The sequence below is a fragment of the Triturus cristatus genome, chromosome 4_1 (assembly GCF_964204655.1).
Source record: "Triturus cristatus chromosome 4_1, aTriCri1.1, whole genome shotgun sequence".
NCBI classification, from domain to species: Eukaryota; Metazoa; Chordata; class Amphibia; order Caudata; family Salamandridae; genus Triturus; species Triturus cristatus.
The window spans coordinates 1,174,910,859-1,174,937,658 of record NC_140585.1 but is presented as its reverse complement, the minus strand read 5'-3'; the positions used below and the strand labels follow the sequence as shown (position 1 = coordinate 1,174,937,658).

General features: G+C 45.8%; 1 long non-coding RNA gene across 1 annotated transcript; it reads left to right on the top strand.

Moving 5' to 3' along the window:
• Positions 1-250: 250 nt before the first annotated feature.
• On the top strand, positions 251-22,440 carry LOC146856290 (uncharacterized). Its single transcript, XR_014980922.1, has 4 exons — positions 251-346; positions 5,789-5,848; positions 19,394-19,493; positions 20,109-22,440. It is a non-coding gene; the product is annotated as an uncharacterized LOC146856290 (long non-coding RNA).
• Positions 22,441-26,800: the final 4,360 nt, after the last annotated feature.

Genomic DNA, 26,800 nt, shown 5'->3' with positions numbered 1-26,800 from the left:
TGACTTGGGACGGGCCAGCAAGGGGGGGGGGGAGGGGGGAGGGTTGATTGGCTTGAGGGAGAGGAGGCGTGGAGGTTGCAGTTTTTTTTTAGGTAGATTTACAAAAGAAGGTTGCCCTTTTCTTGTCTTCCCCCAGGCACCCTGTGGGACATTGTTTCTGGTCAGAAAAATGTTAAAGGCCTTGGCAGCTTAGGCAGGTCATGGCACTGGAGGAGAAGTTTATGGCAGCGCTTATAGTGCTGCGGACGGCGGGAAGGGTGACTTGTTGATGTTCAAGGTGGTAGAGATTTTGGACGCAGGGCGAGGTCGGCTGTTCCCCACTGCACGGAGAGGGTAGTGGTAACTGGTAAGTAGTTAGTAGTGGGATTGGGGGAGGCTGCACTTCGAATTATATATTGTTCGTAAGTAAACACTTCTCTAACAACAGCGTGGTGAACCACAAGACTCTCACCACAAGATAGGACACACATTCAAGATATAGAACTCCTCCCCTGGACATATTATACACATATTTTGTATATATAGAAGACAAGATAGAATACATCAGAACTTCAAAATATGAACTACAGTCGCAGGTAACCCAAACATTCCCACCTTTTCCACCACATTTGGGATTTGCAAAAGGGAAATTTTCTAGTGAGAATTGATGGTGCACTTTTTTTCCTCCCAGGTTTCCTTCCAAGTTTATGTCCCCTCATGCACTTGGTGCCTTGTCTTGACAGGTCATCTCCTCATCTCTGCTTTGAAGTTGCACCTCACAACTCTTGTTGGATTCTAATATTGCAGCTCACCTAGTTTTCTTCCACTTTTTTTTTTGGCTCACTGAAATTTGGAACAGCCTTGACTCTCAACCATTCACGTAACTTCACTATAACAACATCTACTTCCATATATTTCACACATTTCTTCTTATCATACTGCAATTTACTTTTTCCTTTACTCTGACAGTGTTGTTCTTAATTGCTGTTTAAAACAGTTCCAATATCCGCTCCTGTCACCTTTGCGATGCATACATGCGGGACTCAACTCTGAAAGCAATTTGCCTCCTGCTAAAGCACAAAAAGGTGTGACTTTGGTTTGTGGATGTGGAGTATTGCAACATACTACTAACATTTTTCACGTGCATTCAGAAATATGCAGCGTATTCCGTACAGCTATGTTTATGCAAGTGCCCACAAATCTATGGGCCCTTTCCACCTGCGCATTTCCTTGCAGGGGACATAAACTGCAACTGCCTTAAGCCACACTGTTTAAGAAATTGCGTCATTTATTTCGAAACAAACACCTGTCGCCACTTAATAAGATGGCGATCATAGTTGGTGAAGTCCAACTCTCTTCATTCTGGACTTGCAAGATGCCTCCTGTCCACCGCTCCCCGGGTGTCATCCATCTGTGTCCAATGGTCCAGAACTCACTCTCTGGGCACAGGTAAAAGCTCTCCTTGAGCATATACCATTGAGAAGTAAACACTTACCAATATCTACGTGGCGAACACAAGAAGGTCACCACGAGACACAGGACACACATTCAAGACATATCAGGAGCTTAGAGGGAGTGAGAAAGAGGGGGAAGATGCAAGGCGGTGAGGTGCGATCAGTGTGGCTGCACTGGGCGCTGTCCTGGAAGGGGGGAGGGGGCACTGACGTCAGGCGGGCGTTGTGTGAAGCAAAAACTTACGATTTAAAATCGCATGCTGTAGAGTTCCTTGTCTGTACAACTTTCAGGCAGCAAAAAAAATGTTAAGATAACTCTGTGATTAATGTTCCTGCTAGAGAAAGAGAACAGAGTTTAGTCTTGTGGCAGTTTTGATTCGGCATAAAGTATGCCAGCTGCAAAGAACAGATCTGTACTCTGTGTGGACAGCTGAATAGATTGGTAAAGTCAGCCTTTACCAGAGCTTTAAAACAAATGAGAGTGAGGCTATGGGGAGATGAGGGGCACTTTTGCCAGGTGGTGGTGAGGGAATCAGAGGAGGCGGTCATGGGTGGGGGTGGGGGGTGGGGGGGGGGGGGGGGTGCCTAGTAAGACTGTCGCACTGAGCGAACCAGTGCTAAAGCTGGCCTTGGGAAGAGGAGGGGGTAGATGGGTGTGGTTGGAAGGGGAAGTAGTGTGGGAAGAAGATGAAGGCACAAGGCCCAGGGCGACTCTTAAGATTACAGGTGTGCAGTAGCCCAGAGCCCTAGTGAGGCCCCTGTGTATGGAGGACAAGAACAGGTAAATAAACATAAGGAGTGGAGGAGGGAAGCTGGCAGAATCTGGAACAGCTCTGTGATGTCGGCCTGAAGAAAGGGACGGGTGCAGGACGGCCTGCCTGATGCAGGCGAATTCATGGAGGGCCAAATGATGGACCAGGAATCGGGGAGAAAGCAGGGATCTGTGAAGAGAAGACAAATAGGGGGTTTAATTATAATAAAGGGCTGCACTACGATGAAGGCGAGGAGGAGGACGAGGTGAGGAGGACATGGAGGAGCGGGAGGCGAGGGAGCAGGAACGCGACACAGGCAGGGCAGGGAAGTTCGAGGATCTAGGTTGGTATGGTGGGCTGAGGAGGAGCTGGAAAGAAAGGGTACGAGGGTCTAACAGGTGGGAGATTGGTGTCTTTCGGAGCCCCAGGAGGAACAGGAGCATGATGGACTCGGAAGAAGGGTCGAAAGTGGGCGAGAAGAAGGACTGAGCTTCGGTATAGAAAGACAGCTCACCGTCAACAGGGATGAAAAATTGGTGGAAGGCTTATGCTGAAGGAACACCAGATGCGGGAGTAAGAAGTGCGCGTGTGATTGAGGGAAGTGTTAGTGAAAACGTGGATGACAAGGTGAAAGTTGATATAGGGGTAGGGATAGTGCCATAGAAAGGCAGTGCAGTTGATGCAAAAAGGACAGAGGCAGACTTTAAGGGGGTCTATGGACAGGGGCAACAACAGCAGAGGGAGGGACAGGAGACAAAAAACGGATGGTGAGAAGCAGGGTAAGAAGTGACCGTAAATGGGCATAATGAATCGTTTAGGGGCATATTTAGCGGCATCAACAAAACAAAAAATATGGAAGAGAGAGTGTGAGGATGTTTTTAAGTTACTACACAGGGAAGTTAAGGTAAAGCAGGGCTCGAAGGAGGAAGAGTGAGAGTTGGCGAGAAGGCAGAAGGCAGAAGGTGCTGGTAAACATAGAAAATAGAATTTTGGCCTTTCTGATTTACAGATGTACGTATTATACAAACACCTGGAACGATGTTTAAGTATATAGATGTGATAAGGAAAACCAATGTAAACTTTTGTAAGCTTAGCGTGGATAAGATATGACAAGGAATTCAAAATACTTCAGAGTGAGAAAGGCAGAGGATGAGGATGGGATGTGGACGGAGCTTGATCAGGACTTGTCGGTGCAATGGAATTTGCTAACTACACCAGCCCCTATGGCCAGTGGCCTTCTGCTATCTTACAGAACCTATCTGAGATGCCCCACCCAGTAGGGGAGGGGGTTAGCCAGCGAGGGAGTGTCTCAATGAGGGCATGTTGGACCTTTAACAGAGGTGTCTGCGCTAGCTTTTTGAATATTCAGACAGAAATGCTCAAAATGTTGAGCAAAGTACCCTGTAGTACAGTGTGGGAGTGCAGGGGCAAGCCGGAAAGGGCAGGGCTAGTAATGCCTTTGCAGGAAAAACTCCTACACCGGTTAGGCTGTAAAGGTTAGAGCATTTGCTTGGCGGGGAAACCTGTAGTAAAGGAAGAGGCAGTCAGAAATCAAGATCAGCATTTTGCCTGAGGTTTTAGATTAGGGTAGAGGAGAGCGAATATGTGTGGACGGGTAGAGTACTTCAGGTCAGAAAAGGTGGCTAGAAGTAGTTAGATGGAAGCTAGGGAAGGTGGTGGAGAAAAGAGGGGGCTGGCCCTTAACTGGAAGGGCCTCCCAAAAAGTTGATAAAATCACTGCTGGGCATAGTCCAAAAGAAGGTACTGAGTGAATGTTAGATCATTCACAATTGATTTGATCAGAGTATGGAGTTGGTCCTTGTGTATGGACAGATTTTGAGATGGTGAAGTGTAAGATTGAACATTGCTGATGGAGTTCTCTGGTCCATATGACCTGTTTAAGATTTTCAGAACCTTTTTGGAATTGATTTTCACAGCAGAAACAGGTTTGGAAAGGTGACTCAGTATCTGTATCATTTCTTTTTCTATGTAAAGAGCGGATACAGGGCAATAATGGGCACACTGGAGGCATTCTAGGTGTTAATGAAGGATTTGGGAGTACCTTTGGCTTTGGCACTGGAAAAGGTGGAAGGTCCAGACACATGTATGGCACATTTATGGACAGAATTGGGTTTAGAGAAAGTGGACGCATCTGGGGAGTTTTTCTGAGGCATTTTAATGGAATTCCTGCAACAAGCCAAGCGGCTAAGGAAGAAGTGTGCAGATATATTCAGATGTGGCAGTGCCTGGAGGGTTCTGTATATATTGACAGGGGTGGTAGTGCATGAAAAGGTGGCTGGTAATTGTAATTGTAATTGTAATGGTATTTGTAGAGCGCGATTGCTGCCCATGGGCGTCCAAGCGCTAAGCTGACCAGTGGTGGGGCGAAAAACTAAAATTTTGAAATTCTTTCCACTTATAGTGGCATTGGTGAAATGGGCTTGATTTTATTAAACAAGAAAGCACATTTTAATGTGGACAACATGGTGGTGGTGCATTTCGTAAATAGGCAGATGTCAAAGGACAAGAGTGTAGTAGTGTAGCTGAGGGTGTTTGTGTTGGTGTGTTTGACACATAGTGTTGAGAGTGAGGCACATCCTAGAGGCGGAGAATGAAGTAGCAGATGCATGTTTTCATTAGAAGAAGCAGTATCAAAGGCTCTATGGGTTGGCCCTGCGGCAGAGCTGAGGAGGATGAGAGTGCCAGCAGAACTGTGGGAGGGAGGATGCTGCAGTTGATTGAAGAATCAAGATTGGAGGTAATTTCTGTAGAGCAGTGCATTGAGGAGAAGTAGGGCTGGGAGTAAAGAGGTAGGAAGAAGGTCAGATGTTATTTGTTCTCTGCTTCACATGGTGAACAGAGGATTGTCACCCGTGACAATTGTGGGGAAATTCGCAGAGGATGCCCTTTTTAGCTAAGCCCTTTTTAAGGTTATGAGCTGTCAGTGGGAAAGATGGGGCGGAGGATTTTGGAAAGGTAAGCAAGGGAGAGAAGAGGACGGAGTAGGATGGAGAAGCCAATAACTATCCACCTACTGCAGAGTTGGGAGTTTTGAGGTGGGTTTTGGTGTGCAAGTGGGAAGCAGTGCTGTTTGATTCGTGTATGGTGTGAATATTTGTTGGGAATTTTAGGGTTTCCGAGTTCCTGGTACAGTCTGGCAGGCAGGTGTATTGCAGAGTGATGTGCAATGGAGGGAGTCAAACATTATTATCAGGCTCCAGTGATCCAAGATGGTGGTGATTATGAGGAAATCAGGGTAGAGGGGTGGTGTCCACCAGAATAGTTTAAGACATTTATGCTCTTGTGGGGTTGGGGGAAGGAGTGGTATTGAAGCATGGGAATGGGGCACTGTTGGCGTATTTTCAATCGTTGAGGGTGTTGCGAAGGATTCTGGGATGCATTCCTTCAGGATTGGGGCAACTTCGGCAGCAGCAGATTTTAAAGTTCTTGGAGGGAGAGAAGTGTGAAATCAGAGGATGGACATCAGTGAAGGTGAGAAGGTATGTGATAGTGTGGGGTTCATGGGAATGGTCGGGCTGCATAAAATGCTCTAGGGTCGGGATGGTTGTCTTAACAAGGCTTGTTTTTTTCTCTGCAATACAGGTTATGTGGGGGAACCTCAAGGTAGAAGAATGTTGGTGCGGATCTTTGGTCAATCGTTAGGTAAGTAGGTGACTTGGCAGGCAGACAAGAGGGCATGTGGGAATAAGTTGGGGTTGAGTATCAAGAGGGTGATGGTAGGTTGGTGGTGAAAGGCAGGCATATGTTGAGGGCAGTTAGTGGTGACACTGCAAGAGCTGTAAAAAGAAAAGGGTTGTCCAGATTTGCAAAAATAACCTAGTGCAGTTGCTTGCTAAGCGTATTTGAAGCTGGTGAAGTGTGACTGGAGAGAGGTGAAGATGTAGAGATCAGGAACTGCAGCAGTAAGAACTGGCTGGTTCCGGGGCGAGCATGGCAGACGGCAATGTGACCAATGGCTATATAGAGGTCGAGCAGAAAGATAAATGGAGAAACGTGTATGGGAGCGCATGGAGGCATTAGGTACAAAGACTATGATTTGTTAAGAAATTATGGGGTTCACCTGTCTGAGGTTGGGAATCGACAGTACTTGTTTTTTAGAGAGAAGGTAGCAAGGTTATTAGGGAATGAGGGTGGTTAGGAGTTCTGTGATAGGCTAAGAGAGGGTGTGGGTGGTGGGTAACATACCTGTGAATGTTTTTCCTGATTGACGGGGTTAGGGACAGATAGAGTAAGATAAAGGGGTGGGCTAGTTCCGGTACTGGTGGGTCAGCTTTGGTTGGGGGGGCAGTATTGAGCCGTGAGACTGAAAGTTGTAAGACGATGAGGTCTCTGAATGGTTGGAGCAGACAACTAGTGGGGGGATTTTTGGCACAGAGTGTGACGTGGGGGAAAAGACGGAGGCTTAAGAGTGGGGTTTAGGAATGTCTGTTGTATTTGTGAGGAGGGGTTTCACGTAGTTGCAAGGCATTATGCCAGGTGCAGTTTGAAGGATGACCTTCTTTCATTGAGACAGCCTTTTACAAACCTTTTGAAAGAGTCTGTTGTGCTTGCGCCGTGTTGCCTGATGGCAGCATCCCTATTCACACCTGGAAAACCGAGCTCTGCTATAACCCCCATGCCCTTTCTCATATCACAAACCTTATTTCTGCCAGTACTCTTTCACAAGACCACAGAAACAGGTCCCCTGAAGAAAGCCACAACCTTTAAGCTTTCAGAAAGATGTTGGAGATTCTCAGCAACCCAAAATAATCCAACACCCTCCAGAGTGTGGAAACTGTCATGCACAAAGTGCCTTGCTGTCCAAGTGGGATTTAAGCATTTTATGAATTAACATAACAACTGATAGTGACAGTTCTTAGATAGATACAATGCAGAAGAGACCCACAGTGGCTGGGGATTTGAGTAAGTAACTACCAGGGTTGGACGGGCCTATAGGGCAATCAGGCTGTGCCCGATGGGCTGGTCTAACAGGTGAGAGGGTGTTCCATTTTTTGGCTGCTTGTGGGCCTCTTTTATCGTCCAATGAGACATGTTTTACTGTAGATTTCCTCGGTATCGAAACAAGTATTGCCAGCAACAAGCTTAAACCCATGTATTCCTTCATAGCTTGCAAAATACTTATACAGCTTGTCTTTACATGTTCCAGACTGCCCCAATTCTCAAACGTAGGCCACTTTTTACGTTTTCTAATTCACTAATGGGGGGGGGGGGTAACTTTTATTTTGGTGCCTGGACCTATTTTCTGTCGGACCCTGGTAACTTTAGTCACTCAAGTATGATTTTAACTGGGGTTCCCATTTAAAGTAAGCGATGGGTATAGTCACTGTTCGGTCTCACCTATCAGACTGCACAAACTGTCTAGCTTTGAACGACCTATTTTGAGTTTACCAGGAGCTTACAGTGGGCTCACAGCCTGCCCATTGATTACCAATGTTTGGCTTCATTGTTAATCTTACCTACTTGCTTCTTTTGAATGGCTTTCTTTGCACTATCTTGTTGATCCTGTCTTTGTCCCAACCCTGGATCATAGCCTCTTTATCATCTTTTTGATTGGCTGACTTGTATTCTTCCACTGCTCACTTTTAGAGAACTTATTTTTTTCTTTTTTGCTATGCACTCCATGAGAATACATGTGTTTTCCTTCTCTCTCCCCTGTTTGCTCCCCCCACCCACCAAGAGCCCTCCTGCAGTCCTCTGTGTTGCTCTCTCCCTTGTGTGGTGCTTGGTGTGTCTGATATGCTTCTCCTCCTGCCCCCCACACTCTGTGTTGCTCTCAATCTAGTGTGCGTCTTCAGCCGCCCCCATTTTGCTCTCTTTTTGAGTGCTGCTTTTCCCTTTTCACCCCATCTAGCTATATTTTTTTTTCCTTGCCTCCTTGCCTACTTTCTAGGGCTTTCCCACCCACTCTTCCATACCCCCTCCTGTCCTTTTTTGTTGTTGTTGGAGGGCAAGGCTGCAAATTGGTGCTGACCATTCCCTTACAAAAAAACAAAAACAATTTTGTGTCACTCAAATTTCATTTTTTTCATTTCCCGATCCATCTTAGATATTTAAATAAAGAAAAAAATATAGCATCCGCTTCCTTTCGTAGTCACACCCATGCTTGGTGTTAAATGCACACGCATCTTGCACTTGTGCGGCTAAAAAATAACACCAAATAGTTATCTTTTGTCTGCCTCTGCAAAGTATTGGCAAAATATGCTTTATTCCTCTCATTTTATGCAGCATTATTAAAAAGGCATTGGCAAAGCCAATAGGTTCTTAAGAAGAGACCTCTTGGCTTTGCCAATGCTTCTTTTATTTTCTTGTGGGCATTGGTTGGAAGAACAGCCCTTGTTCAGGAAAGGGTTCTGTGTCAGTCGGGACCAGTGCTGGACGAGATGGGGTTAAAGCATGGCCGGGCTGTGGCTCGGCTTGTCTGGGGTCAGTCCCACATTCCCTGGCAGCTCAGGAGCAGCACATGAGCGGTCTGGGTTGAGCTTCAGACTGGGAGGTTAAGAGGATTCATGTTCTGAGACCATGGGGCCTCTGGTCATGAGGGAGAGGATTACAGAGTCCGAGCCATTATAACACTTTACAACATGGCAACCTGCCGGACAGGCCCATGGGAACTGACCCTCCGGCTCCAACAGGGAATGGCTCACGGACCTGTCACCTCTAGGAAATGATGTGCAAGCACAGGGACACAGAGCCTGGCACCGCTGGGGAAGGATGGCTCAGGGACTGGCACAGGGACACAGAGCCTGGCACCTCTGGGGAAGGATGGCTCAGGGACTGGCACAGGGACACAGAGCCTGGCACCTCTGGGGAAGGATGGCTCAGGGACTTCGACAGGGACACAGAGCCTGGCACCTCTGGGGAAGGGTGGCTCGGGGACTGGCACAGAAATACTGAGCCTGTCACCTCTAAGGGTTGGTTCCTTGGAGACTGACACAAGGACACTAAGCCTGACAACTCTAGGGAAGGGTGGTTTAGGGGATTGGTGCAGAATACAGGGCCTGTCACTTATAGCTCTGAGTGGTTCAGTGGATGGGCACAGCTGGATACACCAACTGTGTTTGGGGCAGGTTTGAGAGAGTAAAATATCCTTTCACCTGCCCTGGTCTTTGGACAGCACCTCTCTTGTTTTTATTGAGCACGCCACCCCAGGAGGGAGCGGTGGTAGTCCCCTGAACCCTACTCCCATATTTATGCGATGTGAGCGTACACGATCTGCTCCAATCAGGGCGGGAGGAGGGGAGGGGCGGGCACAACTGAAGTAAGTGATCACCTGTCAGCTTTCCCATGTTACTGCTAGCCTGTGGGGTCTGTACTACTGGGGGGAGGTGTGCCTTGCCCTGTACAATAGTCCAAGTAGTGGGCAGTTTTTTGGGATCTGAGGTATTTTTTTTAGTAGTGGGCACATAGATGTAGTGGGTTCTGGCTGTGTTAGCTCTGGGGTTCTGGTACAAGAGGCTCAAGTTCTTGCTCTGTTAGTACCGTGGCCCAGTCCTGGAAGCATATGATACTGTTAACACTAGGGCTTTGGGGTTTATGGGTCTGGGGCCTAGACTAGGTGTTAGTATTGGTGACAGATTCATGAGGCCTTTTGTGCTTACAAAAAATTATACCTTCACAGATGAGGTGTTCAAAGCAAATCCTCTGCTGGTTTCCTTTTTACACAGCGCTCAAAGAGAATGCTGCCAACCTTTTAGTATACCCCTTAGTTCTTGTTTCCGTGGCCTATTTTGTCGATGAAAAAACATGTGAGTAGTATAGGTTGTATACTACTCATCACCACATACTTTCGCTAATTGGATGTGACAGGTGTTCACGCCCTTTGGTCTGTGTTGACATGTGGCCACGTCCCTCTGGTCCACGTGGCTATATTGGAATCGGTCCACGTCTGTTTTTAATCGGTCCTTATAATGTTTTGATAAGATTATCGCCTTTCGCTGCTCTATAGGTTAATGCTAATTTGTGAATCAAGGCTTATTAAATGATAGTGATGAAATCAAATGCGTATAAAATGGTAAGCTAGGATTTGTGAATCATGGCTTATAAAATTATACAGTAATGAAATCAAAAGTGTATGATAAGATCGGATCTATAGATTTTGAGGCGCATGCCCGGGCATGTCTTGTTTTAGGGGTGTTTATGGGGCTCTGTAAGCCGGATATAGGGAATGTAGCTACCAATTACAATGATATTTGGTAAGTTTCATTTCACCGTATTATTGAAAAGAATGATAATGCATTTTAGACAAAATTTATTTTATTAAATGTAAAAACAAGCTCAAAGAAGTTTTATTTTGAGACAATATTTGCAATTTAATTGAAAACATCTTTTACATAACAGAAAAGCATGTTTTTATGCAATTACAGTATAATTATATGGAATTACATATACTTGACAACAATTAGTGACAATAGAAAAAAGAAATTCAAGCTTATAGTTAATTAATGAGGTAGCAGTTGTTATTAAACACATTGTGCACCGATGCATATAAATCACAGTATCAACAGAAAACATAAAATCTGCGGAAGTTACTTAAAAAAGGAATCACAGCTTATTTTAGGTACCCTGTAATAATCATGGATAGATATAATACATTTATAAAATATAGAAAACCCATATTCAAGCTTATAGTTGAATAATGAGGTAGCGGTAGGTTTCAAATACATTATGCTCAAAGACATATAAATGACAGTATCAACAGCAGACATCAAATCTGCGGAAGTTACATAAAAAAAGAGGAATCAAAGCTTATCGTTGTTAACTGATACTAATCACGGATATCAATCAATCAATCTGTGACACTTATATAGCGCGCTACATACCCGTAGGGTCTCAAGGCGCTGGGGGGGGAGGGGGGGGTGCCGCTACTGCTCGAACAGCCAGGTCTTCAGCTTCTTCCTGAAGGAGAGGTGGTCTTGGGTCAGGCGCAGGTCAGTCGGGAGGGAGTTCCAGGTCTTGGCGGCCAGGTAGGAGAAGGACCTTCCTCCTGTAGTCGCTCTTCGGATGCGGGGGACGGCGGCGAGGGCGTGGTTGGCTGATCGGAGGTGGCGTTTGGGAGCGTAGAAGTTGATCCGGCTGTTGAGGTAGCTCGGGCCTTGGTCGTGTAGGGCTTTGTGTGCGTGGGTGAGGAGGCGGAAGGTGATTCTTTTGTTGACGGGGAGCCAGTGAAGGTCTCTCAGATGTCCGGTGATGTGGCTGGTTCGTGGGATGTCGAGGATGCGTCTGGCTGAGGCGTTCTGGATCCGCTGGAGTCTCTTCTGGAGCTTGGCGGTGGTACCGGCGTAGAGGGCGTTGCCGTAGTCCAGTCGGCTGGTGACGAGGGCCTGGGTGACGGTCTTCCTGGTCTCGGTGGGGATCCACCAGAAGATCTTCCGTAGCATGCGTAGGATGTTGAAGCACGCCGAGGAGACGTTGTTGACTTGCCTGGTCATGGAGAGGGAGGAGTCCAGGATGAAGCCCAGGTTGCGTGCATGGTCTGTCGGTTTGGGTGCGGTGCCCAGGGCGGGAGGCCAGCAGGAGTCGTCCCAGGCGGAGGGTGAAGAGCCCAGGATGAGGACCTCCGTCTTGCCAGAGTTCAGTTTCAGGCGGCTGGTCGTCATCCACTCGGCTACCTCTTTCATCCCTTCGTGCAGGTTGGCTCTGGCGGAGGTGGGGTCGTTGGTCAGGGAGAGGATCAGCTGGGTGTCGTCGGCGTAGGAGATTATGCTGAGGTTGTGTTTGCGTACGATGGCCGCAAGGGGGCTCATGTAGACGTTGAAGAGGGTGGGGCTCAGAGATGAACCTTGAGGGACGCCGCAGATGATTTCGGAGGCCTCTGACTTGTACGGTGGTAGGCGGACTCTCTGTGTTCTTCCGTCGAGGAAGGAGATGATCCATTCCAGCGCCTTGTCCTGGATCCCGATGTTGCTGAGGCGCTGTACTAGGGTGCGGTGGCAGACCGTGTCGAAAGCCGCGGAGAGGTCTAGGAGGATGAGGGCCGCTGTTTCTCCATTGTCCATCAGGGCTCGGATGTCATCGGTGGCGGCGATGAGGGCGGTCTCGGTGCTGTGATTGGCTCGGAAGCCGGACTGTGAGGGGTCGAGGGATCCATTCGTCTCGAGGAAGGCGGCCATCTGCTTGTTGACGGTCTTCTCGATGACTTTGGCTGGAAACGGGAGGAGCGAGATGGGGCGGTAGTTCATGAGTTCGGTGGGGTCCGCTGTTGGTTTCTTGAGTAGAGCGCTGAGTTCTGCGTGTTTCCAGCTCTCAGGGAAGGTGGCGGTGTCGAAGGATGTGTTGATGATGTCTCGTAGGTGGGGTGCGATGACAGCGTCGGCCTTGTTGAAGACGTGGTGAGGGCAGGGGTCGGTCGGTGATCCGGAGTGGATGGAGTTCATCGTGCGGATGGTGTCTTCGGTGCTGATCGGGGTCCAGGCGAGGAGGGTGGTGGTGGGGGGTGATTGTTCGGTCATGGTGTGCGTTGGTTGGTTGTTGAAGCTGTTGTGTATGTCCGCGATCTTGTTGTGGAAGTGTGAAGCGAGGGAGTTGCAGAGGTCTTGCGATGGGGTGATGTCGTTGTTTCCTGCGCTGGGGTTGGAAAGCTCTTTCACGATGTTGAAGAGTTCCTTGCAGTTGTGTGCGTTGTTGTCCAGCCGGTCCTTGAATGCTGTTTTCTTGGCGGCGCGGATCAGCTGGTGGTGCTTCCGGGTGGCAAGCTTGAAGGAGGTCCTGTTGTCCGGTGTAGGTTCCCTTCTCCAGACTTTCTCGAGGGCTCGGCAGTTCTTCTTGGAGCTCTTGAGTTCGTCGGTGAACCACGGGGCTTTCTTGCTGCCGGGTCTGCTGGGCGGGGTCCTCAGCGGGGCGAGCTCGTCCGCGCAGATGCTGATCCACTTCGTGAGGTTGTCGGCGGCCTGGCTGGGGTTCGCTGAGCTGGCAGGAGGGTGCTGGCTCAGGGAGGTGGCGAGCTGGTCTGCTGTGATCTTGTTCCAGCTTCTGCGGGCGGCCTGTTGCTGGTGGTGGTGGGTCGTCGTTCTCTTGAAGGTGAAGTGGACGCAGCTGTGGTCCGTCCATTGAAGCTCTGTGGCGTGGCTGAAGTCGATGTCTGTGCTGGAAGAGAAGACTACGTCGAGTGTGTGTCCGGCGAGGTGGGTGGGGGTGGACACCAGTTGCTTGAGTCCAAGATTGGCGAGGTTGTCGAGCAGGGTGCTGGTGTTGCGGTCGTTGTTGTTCTCCAGATGGAAGTTGAGGTCCCCCAGGAGGATGTAGTCAGCGGAGGGGAGGGCATGCGGGCTGACGAAGTCGGCGATGTCCTCGCTGAATTGTGTGCGTGGTCCAGGGGGTCGGTAGATCAGGGTGCCTCTGAGGGTGATGTTCGGGTTGGTGTGGATCTGGAAATGCAGGTGTTCGGCGGTGGTCAGGGTGTTGTCGGTGCTGGTCGTGAGACGGATGGTGTTCCTGTGGATGATGGCGATGCCTCCTCCCATCTGGTTGGCGTTGCGGTCCCTCCGGACGATCTTGTAGCCCTCTGGGATAGCGATGGCGATGTCGGGAGCTGAAGAGGCGTTCATCCAGGTCTCCGTGAGGAAGGCAAAGTCCGGGGCTGTGGCGTCTAGAAGGTTCCAGAGTTCGATGGCGTGTCTGTGGACGGAGCGGGTGTTGAGCAGGATGCACTTGAGGTGGGTGCTGCTGGTGTTCGACTTTGCGGGTGCTGGTGCGAGGCAGGTCCGGATGCAGGTGAATTTGCAGGCGTGGCAGCTGGAGGGTCCGTGGGTACGACGTGGAGTGGCTTGATGGCATTCTGGGAGTCGGCCGGTGTTGAGTGCGATGAGGGTGGCGGCGGAGTACGTCAGGCGGGTCGGTCGGGGTCTTCGTGGGCCAGGGGTCCTGGCGCTGGTCGTGATCCGGTCGCGGACGGGCGCAGACGGGCTTACCTTTGGCGCGCCTTCGGCACACAATCGGCGCACCCGCTGCGCGTTCGCACGGTCGCCATTTAAGGCGAAGTGCGCGGGTGGGCAGAGCAGCTGGGAGGCGGGAGCGGGGAGGGAACAGAAGAGAAAAGGGGCGAGGCAAATGGCGGTGGCGGGAAGCGGGGAGGGAGAGCGGAGGGCGGCGAGGTAGGCGGGCAAACAGGAAGGAAACTGACCCACGGCACAGAGGTTACATTAAATTAAACAGGCACAGATGGAGGGCAAAAATAAAGGCAAAACAGGAAGGAAAACGAAAACGATGTCACGGCACAGAAAATACAGGCACAAAAGGCGGGCAAAAATAAAGGCAAAACAGGAAGGAAAACGAAAACGATGTCACGGCACAGAAAATACAGGCACAAATGGCGGGCAAAACAAGGTAAAAACAGCTAAAGAACGATCACACGGCACAAAGAAACAAGCACAAATTTAGGACAAAACGACTGGCGAAAACCAAAGGGGAGCGAGCAAGGCGGCAGCGAGGCCGGCTGCTAGGCAGAAGGCAGGCAATGGGGCACACGCAGCAGCTGGTGGCCGTGCGGCGCGGGGGTGTCCCACAAGTGGGTCACACTCACCTGCGTCGCACGGTCGCCATTTAAGGCCAAGTGCGCGGGTGGGCGGAGCAGCTGGGAGGCGGGAGCGGGGAGGGAACAGAAGAGAAAAGGGGCGGGGCAAATGGCGGTGGCGGGAAGCGGGGAGGGATAGCGATAATATATTTATAAATATAGAATTCCCATATTTAAGCTTATAGTTGAATAATGAGGTAGCAGTAGTTATCAAATACATTATGCACCGTGGCATATAAATCAGAGTATCAACACTGAAAATAAAATGAGGTACATAAAAATCAAGAAACCATAGCATATTATCATCACCCAGTAATACGCAGTATGGCCACCAGTCATAAAATCATACAAAACTACACAGCATAATAAAAATGAGGTAGTTACATAAAACAATAGATTCATTTTTTTACCCTGTAATAAATACAAATTCCTATTATACATCCATGGGCGCTAAGCACACAACCAAGGCAATATCTTCAATGGTTTTCTATTTTTTTGGAGGGAGTGCTTGGGGGTGGTTATGGGTGCATGAGAGTTGTCAGCAATAACTTGGCGGTCATGTACGGGTGCTCTTTGGGGGTCATGTGAAAATGGTGATGCAGGGGGAGAAGGCACTGTTTTTTAAATCTTCTAAGTAGATACGATGACTACCATGTCCTAGCACCGATGCAGGAATGTTCAGTTCTGCTAGGCTCTGCAGGAAGGTGTCCTAACCGATAGGCACTTTATTATTAGCAAAGGAGTGTTTTTGTGTCGCGCCTCTGACCAAGTCGTGCAGGTTTGAACCATGTATAACATTGCCTTTATAAAGAAGTGCCCCCTTATCATTCCAGAAAGCTATGTCTTTATTTTGTTGAATTTTATTAAGAAGTAATACAGCTTTCATTTTGTGCCGGGGATTAATATTGTCAAGGATTTCATTAACTAGATTAATGGCTAGTGATTCTGGTTCTCTGATGGATGAAGCGGGTGGCTCTTGACTTTCAGGCATGAATAAAGTCAGGCCCTCTTTTTCCATTTTACCATGATGGACAAAGTTCAGATACTTTTGAAGAATAGAGGTATAAAGGTTCACCTTTTCATGAACAGGTAAATCACTTCCCTGAAGAATTTCTCTCATCTCAGTATCCAACAGATCCATGGCTGATTTTCTAATGTCAGCATTAGGCGCTTGAGGGGTTTTGTATTCTGTCTAGCTGATGTTCAGGAATGAGATAATTTTTTTTCAATGTATGCGAGGCTTAGCAGTGACCTATGAAGCCCGAAGACTGGTTGGTCAGACTTTTTAAAGTTTTAACAGAGATCGTTTTCTTGCTCAGTTTTTTTAACAAGATTACATTTCTTTTTAAGCACTCGGATTTGCTGAGGACTCAAATGGACATTGCCCTTCAAGGTATTTAGGGCTTTCTCCGAAATCGCTGCTACTAAATCCTCAGACGCTGAGCATAGAAGAGCTTTCCTTTGTTGTGGGAATGATGAGTCCAACAGTCTTAAGAGAGATAGATTGTGCACTACCCTGTTGGACATGGTCATGGGGGGGGTGGGGGGCGCACTCTCAACTGATGTGATTCTTTCTATTTATCTTCTTTTTATAGCCGATGAGGACTTTTTTAGAGTATAAGCAATAGGAAGACACAGTGGGAAAAGCCCCGTCCTCAATCTGTAATCCTCTGGCATGCCCGCGTTTAAATCTACAAAAAGATACCAATAGGGGCTCTGAGTGGCATCCTCAAAGGCTTCTAGAAAGAAACTAGAGCCATCTGGGAACATCTGTCTTGCTAGAGTCGTTATTTGAAGTTTATCTCTGGGGTTTTTGAAAAGCACCATGTACTTGGTGTTCAGAGCGATAGTTTGTGAGCTCTTACGTTGGCAGAACAGGTTCTGCACAATGTATAAAATGCTAGGATTCTGATGGTGAACATACTGAGTAAAAACTTTTTCAATTTCATTGCTGTCACAAGCAGGGGCCATTAAATCATCTACAATTAACATATTAACACTAGAGGGTTGAAATAAATTGTCATAATTTAAGGCAGTGGGGAGCCCCTTGATAAATATGAGTTGTGGAAACATTCGTGAGAGTTCTGGATAGAGCCATTGCCAACAGGAATAGGCCCACACTATGTTGTTGGGTGGTTGGGTCGCATTTGATTAGCATTTTCCAAAAGTGTTTTTACAAAGTAACTTTTACCAGAATTGGACGGACCTGTGAGGATGCATGAGAATGGATGCTGTAATCTAATATCCCTACTTTAAACACCCTCTAATAAACTATACCCCCTGAGCAGAAAGCCTTTTTTGTCTAGTCCCATGCTTACACAGAGAATGGATGACTCTTAAAAGCCGTAGGGCAGGGTTTTATACTCATCTGTAAGAAAGCGCTTATCATATACAACCTTCAACATTTTGCGAAGAGGGCATGTCTCAATATACCATGGTTTTTAAATTCTTACAATGCAGGGGTGCCGCACTACTATGCTCTCATCTTCTGGAACACATTCACCTCTTTCTGTGTGCTTAGCATATTGAGTGACCAGCTCTTTTAAGTTTTGAAAATTCACTTTTTCATGTTCTGAACATTGAGGGTGATCCCCTTCACCTTCAAGCAGATTTTAACGCCTGATAAGTGGTAACCATAGGTTTTGGGGCTGGCGGAGACAAACTCTGTGATGTATTCATCGGAAGGTGAGTTCCCCCAGATAGTCACCCAAAGGGGTTTAATATCGCCCTCTTTGCTCACAAAAATTACTGAGTCTGTGCCATGGTAAAGACAGCGGTCTTGAAGCAACTGCAGGAGCTTGTACAGTTCTAATCTAGCATAAGCGGTGGTGAAACTGGCAATAAAAATGTTAGCTTTGCATGAAGGTGGTTAATGTTCTTTGGTATACCGCCAACACACACAAGCGGTATCATCATTTATGAACTCGCAAGATGACACCTCGCAGTAGGTAGTAAAAAAAGCACTTATCAAATTCATCTTTCTCAGTCACTAGAGTAGTTTCCGAGCAATCTTCTCTCTGCCCCAGTTTTCCCCATAGAGAATTGAGAAACAGTTTAGCAATCTGTTTTTAGTGGGGTTCACATGCATTTTATTAGCTCGCAATCGAATACCCTCTTTCTGAAAATATTCCCTCCTCCACTTCTGTTTCTCCTCATTATCGCAACACCACAGGGGATAACCAGAAGCTTCTTGCTTGTCTCTAAGATGCAAATTGATGTAGTCAGTAAACAGATCATGAGAAACCTTTTCAAAATGCCATATCTCATAAATGCGATCTATCACATAGCCTTTTTTCAGAGTGACATTCACTTCTACAGTGCACCAGGTGCCGGTCAGAGCACGTTCCGCATCAGAGTGATCACACTGGGAGGCCTGTCTAGCTTCTGTGCAGGAGTGGCACAGGGTAAATAGTAGTTTGTCCTCAAATCGGTAAGGCAGCACAGGGAAAAAAGTCCTCTAGGCGGTTGAATTCTACATCTGATTAGACCAAAATACTTTTGGGGGTCACCAAAATCTTTATAAAGGATGTTAGGATGTCCTACAGGGTAGACTTTTGTCTTATTCACAAAGGGGTATAAGCTGCTAGAATCATAGTAAAAAATCTTTCATCACCAGAGACATTTTGCTAAAGAGTAATGGCGTTGGTTCGTCCTCCGTAGACCGAGTCACGCGGCTTCAAGGGCTCAGGTAATTCACAATCCTTGATAAAAGTCTGCACTTCAAGATTACATGCTAACTGCTCACGCCATGCATGTTCCCAAATACTTCTGACATTGAAGCCTTATTTTTATTTTTTTAATTCCCGTTTAATAGTTGTTTGGTTAAGCAACTGCCCAGATGTACAACCGGTCATCTTGTTAAAATAGTTTCCAGCATAACAAATTGGACAACCGTGAAATAAGCAACCATTAAATTCAAAGGCTGTAGGGACCCGTCAATATTGGCATAACCATCTTAAAAAAAAAAGGACCGAATTTTAAGCTCCCCACCACTCAAAGCGTGACGGATGGTGATTTTTTCACAGTATTCCAAATACATCAACCATTGAATAGCGGGTGTCGAGAATTTCTTTTGCTGTTTGTGATAATTATGTTTCATGTCGCACCAGGTGGGGAGCTTTGTCGCTGCCCTCTGGGTGCCTCATGGTGATGGCAACCGAGGGAACGGTGTCTCTCCCCTCTGTCAGGAGTGTATGTCTGTCTACCCTCTGGGGCATCTGGATGCTGGTGACCGAGGTTAGGGTGTCTCTTCCCTCTGTCAAGAGTGTATGTCTGTCTACCCTCTGGGGCATCACGATGATGGCAACTGAGGGTAGGGTATCTCTCCCCTCTGTCAAGAGTGTATGTTTGCTACCCTTTGGGGCGTCACAATGTTGATAACTGAGGGTAGAGTGTCTCTTTCCACTGTCAAGAGTGTATGTCTGTCTACCCTCTGGTTCATCACGATGCTGGCAACCGAGGGTAGGGTGTCTCTCCCCTCTGTCAAGAGTGTATGTTTGTCTACCCACTGGAGAGTCACGATGCTGATAACTGAGGGCTGTGTGTGTGTGTGTGTCTGTTTGTGTGAGCATGCATGTGTTTGCATGAGTGTGTAAATATGAATAGCAGTGCTATCAATTAATACAATTTAACCCTTTACAGGAAATGTGTTAAGAGCTCTTTTCATATTGTCTTCGCAGGTGGCGGCCGAAGCAGTAAAAGCGCTTTTATCTAACACTTCTCTTGAAGGCCCTAACCCTATTTCATTCAGTCAAATTTGCGGATTCAGTACGCAGGATGGTGAGAATTATTTGATTGTTATGTAATCAAAAGGGTATTTTCTACTATAGGATGGTGTAACTACTGAACTAAAATACTAGGTTGTATATGTGAGGGAACGGACAAATACATTTGTTAAGACGAGAACCCTCAGTCACCCAAAGGTGACATGCTTCATCATTGGGTTCCCTCTTGCACACTGCGACCGCAAGGTACACAGTGTGGGCTACAACTTTTTCCACAGGAGAGGAGCGTGAGGTGTTTTTGTTTATCCAATGTAGGTAATAGTGAGGGGCTGAGTGCAAGAAAATTATAATAAATTCAGAAGTGAATTAAAACTATCTCCTGGATAGACTAAGATAACTTTAATAGGTGTCTCCAGTGAATAGAGCAGTTACCTATTGTGGAGTGGTACCGTGGATAGTGACAATTCCTCCAAATAGAGCCTCAATAGTGTGATAATATTTTCTACTATAGACAGTGCTGGAATGTGTGTGTTTGTGTGAGTGTGTCTCTGTGTGTGCTGTGTGTGTGTGTATGTAGTTGTGCTGAGTCTAGTTTTAGCACTGTTGACTATTAGAGGATGCTTCAGAATGTTCAATGCTTGAATTAAAAAGTGTTTTTTCTCTAACTTAGATAATGCCAATGATGCAGCAATCTCCAACCGTCAAATGCCACATTCGAGTACCCAATGCCTGGTTGTACATAGGAGGTCAAGGGTGCTGGATGATGATCTGAAAAGCAAAGGTCGGAAGCGTAAAGAAGAGAAGCTGCAAGGGCTGTGGGGGTAGTACTGGTGGGGGGACCGCATTTCATAAGTTACCACTGTGTCTGTAAATGGCGGTTTGGGAAAGAGACGCTATGGCAGTAAAGATCGTAGTTCTCAAAAGCGCAATAGGAAAGCAAATGCTACAGATAACAATTCTGAAACCCTACAGGCCATTCCAGGTTTCTAATTTAAACACACGTACCCCTTGCGGTGTTCCCCACCCCCGAAATTCAGGGCAGATTCTAGGTATCACATTGCATCCTTGCAGCGTCACTCCTGTATTAGTGCACCCCCCACCTTCTCCTACCCCTAAGTCTCACTCTCAACCATCAAAGCGATTGCACAATCAACCATCAAACGCCGTCAAACCCCACAATGAACTAGATATAATTTCACTGCTTGGCGATGATAAAGGTTGGGGGGAATACACAAATGTACCTGTTCAACAAAACAGATCAAAAGCAGGGGCTGATGTACACAGCAAACGCTCCAAGAACCCACACTCACAAGTGGGGCGTCAGACAGATATTACATCACCAACCTCCCACTAAGGGTTGCCCCAGGTGCTATTTACCATAATTTAAAGACTGAAATTGACCCCTGCGCTGTTGCAGCCGCAGAGTCCACAGCTGAGCTAAAAGCTCCTAGACATTACCACACACTGGCCCTAAACATTACTGCTGCAACATCAGCAAGCCACAATATTTTACCTTATAATAACAGCCCTCGGGAGAAGCAGTCTGAACACTGCACCTATCTGCGAAGCTATTATTTTTTGCTTTAAGTAATCGTGATACAGTAGCTCAGATACAAACCATTGAAAGCATCAAAGCCCACATCGTTCATATTCAACAACATTTACAGAAATCAATTTCTGCTACTTTAGAATCGTCTCAAAAGCAGCTCAAATCCTCTGTCTCCTCAAGCGCCATAGATGATGTCCTAAGTGTAAAAAAAAACACTTAACGTTGAGATAAAGCCAGCACATAACCCCCGTAGCTCTGCTGCTGCTGCAGCGGTTAAAGCTTCACCCCCCAGGGAAGCAGCTGTACTTCAGGCGACTTACAACATTTTACCCCTAAAGAATGCCCTTGAGGTACTAGGCTTGAACTCGGCACCGATCAGTTTATCTTTTTAATGTTCTATGTGAACTGGGAGCCTCCGACCATATTGGCGGAATAACAGATGTCAAACTAGCTGTAGAGCAAGTGATCCAAAATACTGAGACTTTGATTGCATCGATTTTAGCAGATGCCCAAGCCAGCCTTGATTCCTTGACTCTTGACTCGGGGAAACTGGTAATGCCCCCAGAAGAGCATAGGTCACCAAGAAGGTCTGACACTACAAGTGCCAAACTAAAGAGAAATGGTTAGTTGCTAAAGTAGTCAGAAATTGTCAAAAACCTAAAAAGAGCCAAAAAGCATTTGAGAAAAATATGCCATAATTTTCATGCCAATGATGGCTATTTACCACCGAGCCTAACGCTGTTAGAGCCATCACCTCAGAGAGCCACAGCCACTCACGATAATTCCAGCTTTAGTAACAACCCCAGGCCTGTGTTTTTAGAAAGCGTGCGCCAACATCAAAAGTTATCAAAAAATTTAGAGCTATAGAATTTTATGAAAAATGTCATTTTGTCAATCTACACCTCAGAGATCCTATTCGACTAGCCCTAGAAGCAGTTATTAACTCTATCCAACAACTGCTCAACCACATGGCCCCAGACATTGGCCCCAACGATTATGTACAAATTCGCCTGAGCGGCAGTGGGTTGGCTAACTTTTTTTACATTCGCAGGCTACCACATCATGACCTAGACGCCTCAGATTTCTTAAACAAAGTTGTTGACATGATGAATAGCAATGCTGAGATTCTGGGGTCACAAAGTTTAACACTGGTTGTGACTGTGATGAAAAGTAGAGGTGGCGGTGCTAGATGGATGCTAAATTCTGTACTGTTTAGTAAGATCATTCCAAAGAAACGTCGGTGGTTGATTGATTTAAACAACACAGCTGTAAATGTGTGCCTGGCAGGGTGCTTGGCTGGGTTATTGGTTCATGGTCAATCTCCAGATACAAAATTGACAGAGCAGGCTCAGTTAATGCACGATGCTCTAAACATCCCCCCAGATACGGATGTCTCTTTTCAAGACATACAGTCATTTGAAAATTACTTAGGTGTGACGAATAAAGTATTATACCACGAAGGCGGCTGGCATTATTTCACCAGCGGAACTGCTACCAAATCTAAAATTCTGTTTATTCTTTTACAAGAAAACCATTTTTATGGTGTGAAAGGTATAAAAATAAATCCTCAGCGCTAGGTATTACTGCGAATATTGCCATTCGGCCTATACCCACAGACACAACCACTTGTGTGCAGACTTCGCAAAGCTTGCATTACAAATGACTGCTGTGACCTTGCTAATGATCTCCAAAGGTGCCCACAGTGCCGGCTGTTTTGTCGTTCTACGGAGTGTTTAGAGCGTCATCGTTCATTAGCCGTGGTGGGGAAAGTGAACTGTCTCAGCAAAAAGTTATGTGATTCATGCGGTCCCTATGGCCCTGAAAGTCATGACTGTGAAGGCCTTCAATGTGGTGTCTGTAAAGCCCGGGTGTTTTAATTTGATTCACATCTCTGCTTTATGAGGAGACTCAAACCACCAACCAAAACAGATGGTTATATTTTTTACGATATGGAGTGCCGTCAGGAAAATATCATTCATGAGCCAAATTATATTTTTGCCAGACATATTAATGGTGAGCCTACTTGGGAGTTTTCAGATCCTACATGTGCCAATGATTTCATCAACACACTCATTACACCCCGATTTAAAAACTGTAGTTTTCCAGCACATTTCTCCAAAGAATATGATGGGTATTTTGTAGTGAAAGCTTTAGTGCGTCAAAAGGTAGCTATGTGATTGATCACTCAGGGTGGGAAACTCATGTGTGTCATAACCAAAGTATTCAATATCAGGTTTATAGACTCTATAAACTTTCTGGCCATGAAACTCGGTTAACTTCTGCAGGCTACGGGTTTCCAAGAGTCCAAAGGGCATTTCCCACATCACTTTCACACTTTGCAGAACCAGAAGTACATTGGTGCTATGCCCTCAGCGGAATTTTATGGTGTAAACTATATGTCAACCTCTGAGAAAACAGAATTCATGTCCTGGTATGAATCTAACAAAGATCAGGTGTTTGATTTCCAGAAGAAACTGACTTATTACTGTCAACAAGATGTGAACATTTTAAGAGAGGCCTGTATCCGCTTTAGAGAAGGCATCATCACCATGTCTAGGAAACAAATCTTGGTGAAACCGGGTCAGGCAGATGAGTATGCCTATGTTGACTTCATTGACCCCTTTCAGTACATCACTTTGGCTTCAGTCTGGTTGGCGATGTTCAGATTTTATTTTTTAAAACCTTACACATTAGCGTTGCTACCTTGTGATAATTATCACAAACAGCAAAAGAAATTCTCGACACCCGCTATTCAATGGTTGATGTATTTGGAATAGTGTGGAAAAAATCACCATCCGTCACGCTTTGAGAGGTGGGGAGCTTAAAATTCGGTCCTATTTTTTAGATGGTTATGCCAATATTGACGGGTCCCTACAGCCTTTCAATTTAATGGTTGCTTATTTCACGGTTGTCCAATTTGTTATGCAGGAAACGATTTTAACAAGATGACCGGTTGTACATCTGGGCAGTTGCTTAACCACACAACTATTAAACGGGAATAAACAAAAAAAAAGAAGGCTTCAATGTCAGAAGTATTTGGGAACATGCATGGCGTGAGCAGTTAGCTTGTAATCTTGAAGTGCAGACTTTTCTCAAGGATTGTGAATTACCTGAGCCCTTGAAGCCGCGTGACTCGGTCTACGGAGGACGAACCAACGCCATTACTCTTTACCAAAATGTCTCTGGTGATGAAAGATTTTTTACTATGATTCTAGCAGCTTATACCCCTTTGTAAATAAGACAAAAGTCTACCCTGTAGGACATCCTAAGATCCTTTATAAAGATTTTGGCGACGCCCAAAGGTATTTTAGTCTAATCAGATGTAGAATACAACCGCCTAGAGGACTTTTTCCCCCTGTGCTGCCTTACAGATTAAAGGACAAACTACTATTTATCCTTTGCCGCTCCTGCACAGAAGCTAGACAGGCCTCCCAGTGTGATCAGTCTGATGCGGAAATCGCTCTGACCGGCACCTGGTGCACTGTAGAAGTGAATGTCGCTCTGAAAAAAGGCTAGGTGATAGATCACATTTATGAGATATGGCATTTTAAAAATGTTTCTCATGATCTGTTCACTGACTACATCAATTTGCATCTTAGAGACAAGCAAGAAGCTTTGGATTATCCCCTGTGGTGTAGTGATAATGAGGAGAAACAGAAGTACCAGAGGGAATATTTTCAGAAAGAGGGTATTCGATTGGGAGCTAATAAAATCCATGTGAACCCCACTAAAAGACAGATTGCTAAACTGTTTCTCAGTTCTCTATGGGGAAAACTGGGGCAGAGAGAAGATTGCTCGGAAACTAATCTAGTGACTGAGCCAGATGAATTTGATAAGTAGTTTTTTACTACCTACAGCGAGGTGTCATCTTGTAAGTTCATAGATGATGATACCGCTTGTGTGTGTTGGCGGTATACCAAAAAACATTACCCGCCTTCATGCAATGCTAAAACTTTTATTGCCAGTTTCACCACCGCTTATGCTAATTTAGAGCTGTACAAGCTCCTGGAGTTGCTTCAAGACCGTTGTCTTTACCATGACACAGACTTAGTGATTTTGGTGACTATCTGGGGAAACTCACTAGCGAAACACCTTCCGATGAATACATCACAGAGTTTGTCTCCGCCAGCCCCAAAACCTATGGTTACTGCTTATCTGCTTGAAGCTGAAGGGGATCACCCTCAATGTTCAGAACCGTAAAAAAGTCCATTTTCAAAACTTAAAAGTGCTGGTCACTCAATATGCTAAGCACACAAGAACATAGTAGTGCGGCACCCCTGCATTATAAGAATTAAAAAATGTTGGGATATTGAGGCACGCCCTCTTCACAGAACGTTGAGAGTTGTATATGATAAGCGCATTTTTAAAGATGACTATAAAACCCTGCCCTAAGACTTTTAAGAGTCATCCGTCCTCTGTGTAAGCACGGGGCTACAGAGAAAAGGCTTTCTGCTCTGGGGTTTATAGTTTATTAGAGGGTGTTAGATTACTGCATCCATTCTCATGCATCCTCACAGGTCCTTCCAATTCTGGTAAAAGTTACTTTGTAAAAAAACGTTTGGAAAATGCTCATCAAATGCTGACCCAACCACCCACCAACATAGTGTGAGCCTATTCTTGTTGAAAGCGGCTCTATGAAGAACGGCAGTGCGCCAAGGGAGTGCTGCGGGGCAGTGGGCGGAGCGGGGGAGCGGCTGGGAGGGGGTGTAGTGGAGTCCGACACACGGAGGACAGGAGTAAGGTAAGTAATTAAATAAATAAAACAATTTACCTTGCGCGCGCTGCATCGCCAACTCGGCGATGTATGATTTTATGACTGGTGGCCATTCTGCGTATTACTGGGTGATGATAACATGCTATGGTTTCTTGATTTTCATGTTCCTCATTTTATTTTCAGTGTTGATACTGTGATTTATATGCCACGGTGCATAATGTATTTGATAACTACCGCTACCTCATTATTCAACTATAAGCTTAAATATGGGATTTCTATATTTATAAATGTATTATCGCTATCCGTGATCATTATCAGTTAACAACGATAAGCTGTAGTTCCTCTTTTTTATGTGACTTTCACAGATTTGATGTCTGCTGTAGATACTGTGATTTATGTCTTGAGCATAATGTATTTGAGAACTACCACTACCTCATTATTCAACTATATGCTTGAATATGTGTTTTCTATAGATTATAAATGTATTATAGCTATCCGTGATTATTACAAGGTACCAAAAATAAGCTGGGATTCCTGATACTGTGATTTATATTCCTTGGTGCATAATATATTTGATAACTACCGCTACCTCATTACTCAAATAAAGGCTTGAATTTCTTTTTTCTATTGTCACTAAATGTTTTCAAGTATGTGCAATTCCATATAATGAAACTGTAATTACATAAAACCGTGATTTTCTGTTATGTAAAAGATGTTTTCAATTAAATTGCAAATATTGTCTCAAAATAAAACCTCTCCGAGCTTGTTTTTGCATTTAATAAAATCGATTTTGTCTAAAACGCATTATCATTCTTTTCAATAATGTGATGATATGAAACTTACCAAATATCATTGTAATTGGTAGCTACTTTCCCTATATCCGGGTTACAGAGCCCCAGAAACACCCCTAAAACAAGACATGCCTGGGCATGCACCTCAAAATCTATAGATCCGATCTCATCATACGCTTTTGATTTCATTACTGTATCATTTTATAAGCCTTGATTCAAAAATTAGCATTAACCTATAAAGCAGAGAAAGGCAATAATCTTATCAAAATATTATAAGGACCGATTAAAAACAGATGTGGACCGATTAC